Genomic DNA, 13807 nt, shown 5'->3' with positions numbered 1-13807 from the left:
GGTTGACAGGACCTACACGGAAACGTCTGGGACTGAGAATACTATCCAACTACAGATCACTGCATCAGTACCAGAAGAGAAAGAAGAACCATCTGATCTTTGGAGTAGAGGCTGGTTCCTAGCCACCTCAGGCAGCACACAGTGCTCTCTCCCCCACATAAATCCCCTGTCCACTGGAGACAAGAACCAATATGTTGAACTGGCAACAGGAAGAGAGGAGCAGACCCCAGTGTATGATGAGAAGGAGCCACCTGCCTCCATGGCTAGGAAGCTCATAGCTAACATGCCCAAGAGGGGGAGGTGTAGGATGGTGTGGGACTCCCTTTTGAGGGACAGGAGAATCCATCTGATGACCTGACATGTTGTCCCAGGAAGTGTGCTGCCTGCTTGAAGCCCACATTCCAGATGTTATGGAAAAGTTGCTGGGGCTCATCCGTCCCTCTAACCACAAGCTCATGCTGCTCATCCACATGGGCATTAGTGATATTGCCTGGTATGACCCTACCCAATCAGCAGTGAATACAGGGATCTGGGAGCAGGGTGAAGGAGTCGGGAATGGAGGTTATGTTCCCATCCATCCTCCTGACTGAGAGTAAGAGCCTAGACAGGGATACATACATCATGGACTTGAATGCATTATTGCACAGAGGGTGTGAAAGTGAGGGCTTTGGCTTCCTTGACCAACGGATGCTGTTTCAGGAAGGAGGATTGATGAGAAAAGAAGGGAGCCATGAGAAATCACTAACCTAGTGAGGAGAGTTTTAAGCTAAATTCAAAGGGGACAGATGCTTTTTTAGGAAGGAAAACTACACTAGGGTCATAGGAATAACAAGCAGAAAATCTGGGGAAATCTGCTTAACATCCTAAATGTCTATACAAATGCAATGAGGAAGAACTGGAAGTATTAGTACATAAGCTAAATTATGACTTAATTCCATCACAGAGACTTGGTCGGCTAAATCTCATGACTGGTCTATTACTATAGCGGGTATTGCTTACTCAGAAAGGACAGGCAGGAAAAGGGAGAAGGAGTTGCATTGTACATCCAGAATATATGCACTTATTCAGAGATCTAGAAGCAGGTCAGAGGCAGACCAGTTGAAAGACTCTGGATAGATATAAAGGGGGAAAACAGGGGTGATGTTATGGCAGAGGTCTACAATAGACCATCAAATCAGGAACAGGAGGTGGATGAGGTTTTTCTAGAACAAATAAATACCCAAAGCAAGACCTGCTAGTAATGGGGGACTTTAACTACCCAGGCATCTGTTGGAAAAGTAATCCATCAAAACATAAAATTTCTAATAAGCACTCAACATAATTAATATTAACAACAATAGGGAAGGAAGACAAGTCAAAATAGAGAAAGTTCAGATCAAAGAATGTTTAGATAGGTTAGATTGTTGGCAGGGCCTATTGAAATGCATTGCAGAGCTTGTAAGCAACTAGCTGAAGCAATCTCAGAACCATGAGCAATTATCTGTGAGAACTTCTGGAGAATGGGTGAGGTCCCAGAGGACTGGAGAAAGGTACTGTGTTTGCCTATCTTTAAAAAGGGAACAAAGAGGACTTGAAATTATAGACCAGTCAACCTAACTTCAATACTTGGAAAGATACTGGAACAAATTAAGCAATCGATTTGTGAGCACCTACAGGATGGTAAGGTTATAAGGAATGGCTGGCATGGATTTGTCAAGAACAAATCATGGCAAACCAACCTAATTTCCTTCTTTGACAGGGTTACTGACCAAGTGGACAGGGAGGAAGCTGTAGATATGACATATCTAATTTAGTGAGCCTTTCAACACATTCCAATATGACATTCTCATAAGCAATCTAGGGAAATGTGGTTTAGATGAAGTTATTATAAGGTGAGTGCATAGCTGGTTGAAAGACCGTACTTAGAGTAGCTTTCAATGGTTTGGGTGCATCTAGCAGTACTGCAGGGGTTAGTCCTGGATCTGGTACTATTCCATTTTCATTAATGATTTGGACAATGGAGTGGAGAGTATGCTTATAAAATTTGTGGATAACACCAAGCTAGCACTGTGGAGGACAGGATTAATTCAGAACAGCCTTGGCAAACTGGAGAATTGATCTGACATCACCAAGATGAAATTCAATAAAGACAAGTGCAAAAAAATTCACATAGTAAGTTAAAAAAAATCAATACACAATTACAAAATGTAGAATAACTGGCTAAGCAGTAGTATTGCTGAAAAGGATCTGGGGGTCATAGTGGATCACAAATTGAATATGGGTCAACAATGCAAGGCAGTTGTGAAAAAGGCTAATATAATTCTAGGGTGTATTAATAGGAGTGTCATATGCAAGATGTGGAATTAACTCTCCCATTCTACTCAGCACTGGTGAGGTCTTAGCTGAAGTACTGTGTCCAATTCTGGATGCCACACTCTAGGAAAGATATGGATCAACTCGAGTGAGTTCAGAGGGAAACAACAAAAATGATAAAAGGTTTAGAAAACCTGACCTGAGGAAAGGTTAAACAAAACTGGGCATGTTTAGTCTTGAGGAAAAGGCTTCCAAGGAAGATTGTGGAATCCCCATCGTTGGACACTTTTTATAATAGGTTGGACAAATACCTGTCATAAAAAGAATCTGACACATCAGAAAAGGGCAGACAAATGAACAGTGACAAGTTTTTAAAGTGCTTGTACACAAATGCTAAAAGTCTAAATAATAAGATGGGTGAACTAGAGTGCCTTATGATAAAGGAGGATATTGATATAATAGGCATCACAGAAACCTGGTGGAGTGAGGACAATCAATGGGACACAATCATTCCAGGGTATGAAATATATCAGAAGGACAGAACACGTCGTGCGGGGGGGGGGGAAGGGAGGGGCGGGGGAGTGGGACTATATGTGAAAGAAAAGGTAGAATCAAATGAAGTAAACATCTTAAATGAATCCACATGTTCCATAGAATCTCTATGGATACTAATTCCATGCTCTAATAGGAAGAATATAACAGTAGGGGATCTATTATTGACCACCTGATCAGGACAGTGATAGTGACAATGAAATGCTAAGGGAGATTAGAGAGGCTATCAAAATAAAGAACTCGATAATAGTGGGGGATTTCAATTATCCCCATATTGACTGGGTGCATGCCAGCTCAGGACGAAATATAGAGACAAAATTTCTCAATACTTTAAATGACTGCTTCTTGGATCAGTTGGTACAGGAATCCCCAAGGGGAGAGGCAATTCTTGATTTAGTCCTGAGTGGAGCGCAGAACCTAGTACAAGGGGTAACTATAACAGGACCACTTGGAAATAGTGACCATAGTATAATAACATTTAACATTCCTGTGGTGGGAAGAACACCTCAGCAGCCCAATACTGTGGCATTTAATTTCAGAAAGAGGAACTATGCAAAAATGAGGAGGTTAGTTAAACAGAAATTAAAAAGGTACAGTGACTAGAGTGAAATCCATGCAAGCTGCATGGGCACTTTTCAAAGACACCATAATAGAGGCCCAACTTAAATGTATACCCCAAATTAAAAAACACAGTAAAAGAACTAAAAAGAGCCACCGTGGCTTAACAACCATGTAAAAGAAGCAATGAGAGATAAAAAGGCATTTTTAAAAAAAAGTGGAAGTCAAAGCCTAGTGAGGTAAGTAGAAAAGAGCATAAATACTGCCAAATTAAGTGTAAAAATGTAATAAGAAAAGCCAAAAAGGAGTTTGAAGAACAGCTAGCCAAAACCTCAAAAGGTATTAACAAAATGTTTTTTAAGTACATCAGACGTAGGAAGCCTGCTAAACAACCAGTGGGACCCCTGGACGATCGAGATAAAAAAAGAGCACTTAAAGATGATAAAGTCACTGCAGAGAAACTAAATGAATTCTTTGCTTCAGTCTTCATGACTGAGGATATTAGGGAGATTCCAAAACCTGAGCTGTCCTTTGTAGGTGACAAATCTGAGCAATTGTCACAGATTGAAGTATCATTAGAGAAGGTTTTGGAATAAACTGATAAACTTAACAGTAATAAGTCACCGGGACCAGATGGCATTCACTGAAGAATTCTGAAAAAACTCAAATGTGAAATTGTGCAACTATTAACTATGGTTTGTAACCTGTCCTTTAAATCAGCTTCTGTACCCAATGACTGGAAGATATCTAATGTAATGCCAATATTTAAAAAGGGCTCTAGAGGAGATCCCGGCAATTACAAACCAGTAAGTCTAACGTCAGTACCAGGCAAATTAGTTGAAACAGTAGTAAAGAATAAAATTGTCAGACACATAAAAGAACATAAATTGTTGGGCAAAAGTCAACATGGTTTCTGTAAAGGGAAATCATGTCTTACTAATCTATTAGAGTTCTTTGAAGGGGTCAGCAATCATGTGGACAAGAGGATCCAGTAGACACAGTGTACTTGGATTTCCAGAAAGCCTTTGACAAGGTCCCTCATCAAAGGCTCTTATGTAAATTAAATTGTCATGGGATAAGAGGGAAGATCCTTTCATGGACTGAGAATTGGTTAAAAGACAGGAAACAAAGGGTCAGAATAAATGGTAAATTTTCAGAATGGAGAGGGGTAACTAATGGTGTTCCCCAAGAGTCAGTCCTAGGGACAAACCTATTCAACTTATTCATAAATGGTCTGGAGAATGGGGTAAACAGTGAGGTGGCAAAGTTTGCAGATGATACTAAACTGCTCAGGATAGTGAAGACCAAAGCAGACTGTGAAGAACTTCAGAAAGATCTCACAAAACTAAGTGATTGGGCAACAAAATGGCAAATGAAAAGTAATGTGGATAAATGAAAAAATAACCCCAGCTATACATACAATATGATGGGGGCTAATTTAGCTACATCTAATCAGAAAAGAGACCTTGGAGTCATCGTGGATAGTTCTCTGAAGATGTCCATGCAGTGTGCAGTGGCAGTCAAAAAAGCAAACAGGATGTTAGGAATCATTAAAAAAGCGATAGAGAATAAGATGGAGAATATCTTATTGCCCTTATATAAATCCATGGTATGCCCACATCTTGAAAAAGATATACTGGCATTAGAAAAGATTCAGAGAAGGGCAACTAAAATGATTAGGGGTTTGAAACAGGTCCCATATAAGGAGAGATTAAAGAGGCTAGGACTTTTCAGCATGGAAAAGAGAAGACTAAGGGGGGATATGATAGAGGTATATAAAATCATGAGTGGTGTGGAGAAAGTGAATATGAAAAAGTTATTTACTTAGTTCTTATATTATAGAAACAGGGACCACCAAATTAAATTAATGGGCAGCAGGTTTAAAATAAATAAAAGGAAGTTCTTCTTCACACAGCGCACAGTCAACCTGTGGAACTCCTTGCCTTAGGAGGTTGTGAAGGCTAGGACTATAACAGGGTTTAAAAGAGAACTAGGTAAATTCATAGAGGTTAAGTTCATTAATGGTTATTAGCTAGGATGGATAAGGAATGGTGTCCCTAGCCTCTGTTTGTCAGAGGATGGAGATGGATGGCAGGAGAGAGATCACTTAATCATTACCTGTTAGGTTCACTCCCTCTGGGGCATCTGGCATTGGCCACTGTCAGCAAACAGGATACTGGGCTGGATGGACCTTTGGTCTGACCCAGTATGGCCATTCTTATGTAGAGAAATCTAGGTTTACTTGGTCCTGCCTCAGTGCAGGAGAATGACCTCTCTAGGTCTTCTAGTCCTACAATTCTGTGATTGATACTTTATGGGATGAATTACACCAGGACAAAGTCTAATTGTCCTGTCCTGAAAAGCACCTCAATGCCATAAGGCCATTTATTACTACTGCCTGATATACTGGGTTCTTATGTCTTCATCAGCAGAGTCTATTATCTGAGAGGATTTCATTTGAAACTAAATTGGAATCTTCTGAAGAGCCATTATTGAAAAAGAAGAGAAAAAGAAAAATCTATCACAGTTTTGTAGAAGCACCTGACAAAACTGATTGTCCTTCAGATAAAAGGCCATTATTAAATTTAAACACTGAATGGAATTAATGTTTTTTTGCTTGTGTGAATCAGAAATTTCCTATAAATTCTGCTCCTTGGACATTTCTGAGAAGCTAGAGAGCATCCTGAGAAAGTTTGCCAATTAAAATATACATATTTCAGAATGTGAAAGTTGTGCAGAGAGAAATTTGATCTTCTGAATTAAGTGAGCCCTAGGCAGTAATTCTTGCAACTGAAACAGTTGGAGTCAGGTCTCCACTGGATTGAAACCATTAAGAAACTTTTAGGCCTTAGTTAGCCTGCACTGAGTACCAGAAAAGTGAGAGGAAGGCTCAAAGATGGCTTTTATTCTTCGTATTTTGGGCCTCATAATGTAAAAGAAGAAGTCTCAGGGTTCTAACCCCTCTATGGGCCATAAAAGGCAGAGAATAGTGAGTAGTTATTTTCATCCTGGCAGGGGTCCCTGTGGTTACTCATTCAGTTTCATTCATAGGTGAGTCACTCAAGTAGTCCACACTTGTCCTTAACAGTTTGGTGGCACTGGGATAACTTGATGGGGATGAGGAGTAAGGACCAGAGAGTTTTATGAGTCTCAGACAGACCTTAATAGGTCACATTTTGCCCTTAGATACTCACAGCAGCATGCATGTTCTCAGATAATATAAATTAAGACACTTGTAATACTCAGCATAAAATGCATGTTTCCTTACTATATCTGAGGCTTCAGCAACTGGTAATTTGGGGTTTCTAAATTTATTTGTAATTGATCCTAGATGTAGTAGTTCTCACTCCTCTTTATATTATGTGTAGAAGGAGGCTTTTAGAGAAACTCTTAGCTATATTCAAAGAGATTAAGAGGCTATTGTGAAAAATGGCTTTAAATTTTATTATTTTTCACTTTCAGAAGCACAGTATGTAAAAGTATAACAGTGAAAGAATATTTCAGGACCACCAATCAAGCCTACAGATTACCTTACAAACTTACCAAAACAGATGACCGCTGCTTGCTGTGGCAGATAAGCCACAGCTAACTTTGAGTTCAAATCTGGGGATCTAGTATGTTTTAGCATAGGTACAGAATGCAACACACAATGACCTCCTCTTTGTCCTGTACCCAAATCAGTGATGTTCCGAAAACTGAACAGGATATTTAGTAAGACAAGACTCTTTCCTAAAGGGGTTATTCAAAAGTCTTATTGGCCACCTTAAATTAGGCCAACATTTATATTAGCCAATATATGATCTATTAATAAAAATAAGGCCCTTACCATCTTATGTGAGGTAAAGTGACCTAATCACGGATTCACTTCCATACAAACAGAGCTTCAAAGGGCATTCTCTCCTGCAACAGTAGAGCTCAAAGAACAGATCTGAGGCGTGAAATGGAAGGATAGGGCAAAAGTGTGCAGAAGCCATGTAAAAAAAATATAAACATCCCTGGCACCAGCACCTTTGGTGAAGCTATTCCCAGGTGCGTTTCTGTAGAAAGGTGGTATTTCCTGACAATCAACCAATCAGCAATTCCATCATTCTTGTTGTTTAAAGATAGTCAGTGCTCCAGGGCTTAATGCCACTTAGAGAATTTGGTCACAAACTCCAGCTTCCTTGCTTCATCCTGGAATTCTGGAGAGATTTTTATCTTTGCAGAAGGTATTTCATGAGGGGGGAAATTCCCCACCTCTAAAATCATACCCATCAGTCGGCCTCATGGACAAGAGATTTCAGGAAGGTTTAGGTTTTATCACCACAAAGTGACTCGGACTGATGTGATAATCTGATTGTTTGATTAGAGACCAGGCAGTGTAGTTTACATGCCAAGGTTCTGTGCTTTTCCTACAACAGTTGATAGCATTGCTAAGACCTAAGAGAGCTGTGTTCCATACATTGTATTGGGCCTATTCTATTATACATGAATTACTAGCAAAGCTACTATGTGCTTTGATTCTGTAACTTAATACAAATTGGAGCAAGTAGCGCTGATTATATAAGAGAATCCAAGAGGTAATTTGGTTATCTGAGTCCTATCAAAGATAAGTCAAACAGCCACTGTTCAAATGTGGCCACAACAACAGATAGGCCAAAGGGAACTGCGGGAACTCAGTCATGCTAATACTGGCCTCCATGTGGGATGCCAAAACAGCATAGATACAGAAGTCTTTGCTCTTGATGGACTCATAACTAATTAAGGACCCAGTCTTAGTTCCATTAACATCAGTGGGAACAGGATATAAGATTAATTATATTTTCTTCCAAGGAAAGAATACGGCAGTGAGACAGATTTCTTGTAAAGGTGTCCTCCTTCAAAGCTTTATCATCTCCTGGACAAAAGTTGGCCTTCTTTAAGCTTGACTGATGTCATTCTAACTGTTCCGTACAAAGCAGTTGTGTCCCATGCAGTCATTTTAATCTCCCTCTCTCTTTTAAAGTAACTGGAGTGGAACTTCTCACTCATCATTACATTTCCCCTACTGAGGATTAGGATGACTTAAACCTTTTCTCTAAGCTATCATCTCTGGAGGATTTCTGGAAGCTTTGTTTAAAGTCCTTAATAGGGGATGATCAGCTTTTTGTGGTTTATCTTCAACTGAAGATTTCTTTTAATAAATATTAATTTCTCAGTGACCTTAGAACTAGTAAGAGCTAGAAAGATGGCCCTGTAGATTGAATTCCTTAATTTATGCCAAGAGCAGATACAGGAGCATGGCTAGTGACAGAGCAAGCTTCTGGAACACAGCTACACCAAGATGCCTCATTCGCTGACCTGCAGGGACCATCCTAAAGGAGGAAGAGGTGATGCCATTCTCAATGATCCAGTGTATTGGATCCAAACACCCTTTTGTCACGTTTCAACTGCACTAGCAAGGACTGTGAGAACTGTGATGATATTTATTTCAACATTGTCCAGTTTCACCGTCAATCATACAATGGCCTCTGAATCTTCTGATAGAACCTAATTTTGTCACTCCCTATTTAGTGAGCCACTGCCAATATCACTGGTTCTCCTGCAGCTGCAAAGCATTAAGGAGACAGTTTTTCCTCTCTCAGTGGTACAGCAGTGCCACAGAAAGCTGTGTTTGTTGGGATTTTCACCTTCTCCATACTCACAGCAATAGTACTGTAAAGACAACCATGCGTCATTGTTTTACATCTTCAATCTCCCTCATTCCAGCTGTCAGAAGATGGAAAAATATCACAACAAAGTCAGTTCTCAAGTGATTTCCAGGCCAGTTTTCACTTCTGGTTCACACCATTTCTCTCTTTCCTGGCTTTTCCACAAGGCAGAAACATTTCCTGTAATAATTATTCTAATACTTAACATTTTATATGTCCTTTTTCATTCATTGATCTCAGTGTTTTATGAAGATGAATAGGTAATATTATCTCCACCTTACAGAGGGGAAAACAGGTTTAGTGATTTTTTGAAAGCTACACAGTGAACCAATGGCAAAGCTGGGAAACAATAACTTCTAGCTCTTATATAGCATAATTTAGCCATAGATCTCAAAGAGCTCTATAAAGGAGGTCAGGATCATTATGGCCTGTGATATACACAGGAGATCAGACTAAATGATCTGGTGGTCCTCTCTGGCCTTAAATATTATATCCCCCTTTTACCAATAGGGAAACTGAGGCACAGAGAGGTGAAATGACTTGCCCAAGATCACCCAGCAGATCAGTGGTAAAGCCAGGAATAGAAATTCAGGTCTCCTGAGTCCTGCCCAGTGTCCTAGCCGCTAGACTACAATGTGTGTCCTGGCTCCTACCCTTAAGCCCTATTCATTGCCTCCCTGCATTTGTTTCCACTGTTGTATTTAAATAAAAAGAGACAGCATTCTGCATTTGTAGGTCTGCCTCTTGCCTTCATTCCAGTGCTGGAGGAAAACAGGAATTAAACTCAGCCATCTCTTTTGGATTAATAGAGACGTCATGCTTTCCTAGCAGGAAGGGGTTTCATCTCCAACCCACTCTTTGAGAACACCCTCACCTCCCTAGAGTTTTGAGGATTAATACTTAATGTTTGTAAAATGTGTTCAACATATAAAGTGCTCTATACTATTATTACTCTGCATGAACCTTCATTTTGTCTTCCTTCCACCTACAGCCCATTCCTGTATTGAGCACAAAAGGCCTGATTCTGCCATCCTTGCTTACACTGAGTAGTAGCTTACTCTGCAAGTAACCCCACTGGAAATAATGGAAGTGCTTTCAGAGTAAGGCACTGCTCCCTGTGTGGAAGGGTAACAGAATCAGGCCCTAAGTAATTGCCATAAATTAGCATTTGATTCCAAAGCTTTCAGGCAAGGCACTAACAAGGGATTTTTATAATGCAGATGAATTAATAGGTTCTTTATTATGGGTTATTGTTCTGTGACAAAATATAGATCACAGCAAGGTACTCTTGAACCCAACATGCAGTAGAAACATCTTTGATAGGAAACAGATAACCAAGCAGCCTATCAGCCCATTTTTCAAACACTGGTGTAACTCAATGTTCTTTGTGTATTACTGGATCCCGAGGATACAGGTTAGCTACTGTTCTTTCAAATCTCCTGGGCTACATCTTATTTCCTGTTAAACCAATATAAGCTGGGAGCAAGTTCACTGAATTGTTATAAAGCACTCTGAAGTCTCTGCATACAATGTGCTCCAAAGGAAAAAAAAATTACATATCCATATATTCTTTTGAAAGAGATAAAGAATAACTAACAATCAAAAGCATTACCAAGAAAAAATATTGTAAATTTGCTCTCATCTTGAATAGCAATGACACACTGGCAGCTGCATTAAAGCATATTCCCAGGTCCCACTTCAAAGGGTAAAAATGTGCAATGTTTAAATGTATTCAAAAACTAAAGACTGCATCAGAAAAGTTAAAGCTGTGAAAATAATCTTGTTTCTTTGAAGTTTTTCAAAGGCTACATCCACACTGTCCCACAGTTCAGACTACAGGGGTTGAACTGCACTGTCCACTAAAAGGCAGCACTGTATCTCCCCTACAGGAACACCGGCTTCCTAGTTTGCATTAGTGTAGTCTAGTTTGAAGAGAACTACGCTACCACGCACTAGGAATCCTTTGCTTGCGCCTGTAGCATCCACATGGGGCAGTTACAGCACAGCAATTTGGTGACCTGCAGTGTAGTTTGACCTGCGGTGTAGACAACCCCTAAGTCATGACCACTTCCCAGGCATCACAGCAGAGAAACTTCAGCACTTAGAGCCAAATTCAGAGCTGGTATGAGAAAGCAGAACTCTAGAGAAGTGAATAGAGTTGTTCCCACTCACACAAAGGATGAAACTGAGTCCTAGGAAGAAGCCCTGGAGTTCCCATCTTAGCCAAATTCTGTCTGTGCAGGATGGGGGTCTGACCATGGTGTCAAAGCATCTCTTGACTCTGTAGACACCCATGCCAGGGCTTAAGAGGAGAATCCCTGGTCCTAGATACTTACCCTGCTAAGTATGGTGCTAATACCACAATGGATGACACCCTCGCTGTGAACTCAGGACAAACCAGACCTTAGTCAGGTGTAATAGAATAAAAAGTGTTTTATTTGATTGTCACCCCCTTCAAGGAGGGTACCACTTGACTCAGTCTTACCCAGCTACAACACACAAGGCACAGATAACAAACAATAGACTCACATCCATCCAACCTTCCTTCTAGGGGGCTTTGGTGGGCAGAGGTGTCTCAGGGCCATCACAGGTAAGACATTGACTGAAGTCCAGCATGAGGCCTACCTTCACTCAGGAAGGCTCTGACAGGCAACCATCTCTTAAGCAACTCCTGGCTCAAGCCAGGTCTCTTCCACAAAGTGAGGCCTATTCTCCTTCCAAGTGAGCAGTACTCTCCCCTTTTAACGCCCCCCTTTCTCTCTCCACCCCTGACTCTTGCTGCAGGGGTAGCAGGGCAGGGTTGACTGAGTCTACAGCAGTGTTAACCCTATCCTGGCCAGTGTGGGATTTGTATACCCACACAGTCACCTCAGTGTTTCAGGAGAAGACCCACAGCAGTTTGTTGTGGGTTAGCAGTACACAGATGCAAAAATTCTCCTTAAAATATAAACCAAATAAATTCAAAATAAAATCAAGACAAAACAATTAATTTTGTCTAGTCCAACTTCAATTTTCCCTGTAAGCGTTAATATGTGATCATCATACAGATTAGGGAAATGGTCTGTCCCTCCCTGCCGACCAACCCAGTTTGAATGCCTTGAATCCTATCAATCCTTATTCATTTATTGTAAAGACAAAATTCTGGCTTTAAAAAATAGCATATTTACAATGGTTCGCAACTTGGCATATGTATGTGAGGATGTCAACATGACTGTTCTCTTTGCATTGCAGTAAAGACAGATATTATTGTCTATCTTTTCTTCTAAATTAGGCCATTGATGCAAAAAGGATTAGGTGCTTTTGTAAACCAGCCACACACTTAATTAGGATATATGTATATCCTACTGATTGAGTGAGATATTTTGATTGTGGTTCATTGCACAGTAATAACATTTTCACAAAGTTCATAGAGAAAACTAGAATTGTTATTTTGTCCAGCAAACAATTCAGCTTCCTCTTTATCCTAAGCTGCTTAGCAAAAACATTTTCCTCCTCTTATGGAAATGTAATGAACCGTCGCAACTGAATAAGTGTGAGGTAAATTGAAGGAGCTGTACTTACTTTGCTTTCTAAACAGTGAACTCAGAGAAGAAGAAAGTGTACAGACTAACAACCCTGGAATCTGAGGAACCCCTTTCAGCATACATAGGGCTTCTTTAGAACTCTTTTGAACCACCATGCTTTGGAAGGACCAAATCTAGATCTGAAAAAGAAGTTCAGTTTCCATAACCCATTCAGTCCTTGACCTCTGAGTCTTACCAACATATCTAAATTAGTGCTAATTGCAAAAGTGGTTTCTGTTTAGAAGACATCAGATCTGTGCACTCAGAACTGGACCAAGACCTACCAGGTCTTCAATATTATGGCACAATTGTCAGATGACAACAATTTTTGTCCTTTCCTTGTAGTCTAGAAGTGAACACTATATTCTATTACTCAGTTTCATAGGATGGCACTGGCCCTTTATGAGGGAGTAGGGCCAGCTCAGCACACCCCAGTTAGGTTTTAAAAAGGGGCTAGAGGGGGCAGGGGAGCTAGGGGGTTGAGAGACTGGCTGATATTTCTGGGGAAAGCTACAGAGAACTCTCTGCAGCTCCTCCCTGAAAAGAGGGAGAAGTTATGAGGAAGTTAGTAGAGGGACTAGTCTGCTGACTTTAGAAAGTCATAGTCAGTACTGGGAGGCTGAAAAGGGCCAAGAGGAGAAAACCAGTGGAAGAACTAGCTGGCTTAACATTCTGAGGCAGAAAGCCACAGCCAAAGAAAGGAGAAAACTGAAAGGCTCAGAAAGGCAGAGAGGGATGCCCACTGGCTCTTGAAGATGGTTGAAGACCAGGAATGAGGTGAGGTGTGGGATGATGCAGCCATACCAGAAAGCTGGAGCTAGGTGGTGGTGACACAGCTGTACTGGAGAGTGGGGATGTAGTGAGGGATGCCAGGGCTCTACCACTACTTGAGGTACTCTGAATTATGGTCATCAGACTTGAGTTATGATTTTTGTTTCTTTTGTGATAAATTAACCTCACAAGGGCCATTTGTGCTCACAAAGATTTTTTTTAGACTATTCTGGGGATTCTGAAGTAGGGAAACTGAGGCAAGCATGCCACTTGTGCTGTGGCCTAGCTCAGGAGGACACTCCAGCTGGGCTATCTTTTTGCACTGTATCTCTTGAGCCATCCAGTCTTCCTTCTCACTTTCTGAACACTTGATTTCCCTGATCTGGACAGGATGCCAGGACC

Source organism: Gopherus evgoodei, chromosome 9 (assembly GCF_007399415.2).
Source record: "Gopherus evgoodei ecotype Sinaloan lineage chromosome 9, rGopEvg1_v1.p, whole genome shotgun sequence".
In the NCBI taxonomy this organism is placed as follows: Eukaryota; Metazoa; Chordata; order Testudines; family Testudinidae; genus Gopherus; species Gopherus evgoodei.
This window is presented reverse-complemented; position numbering follows the sequence as displayed.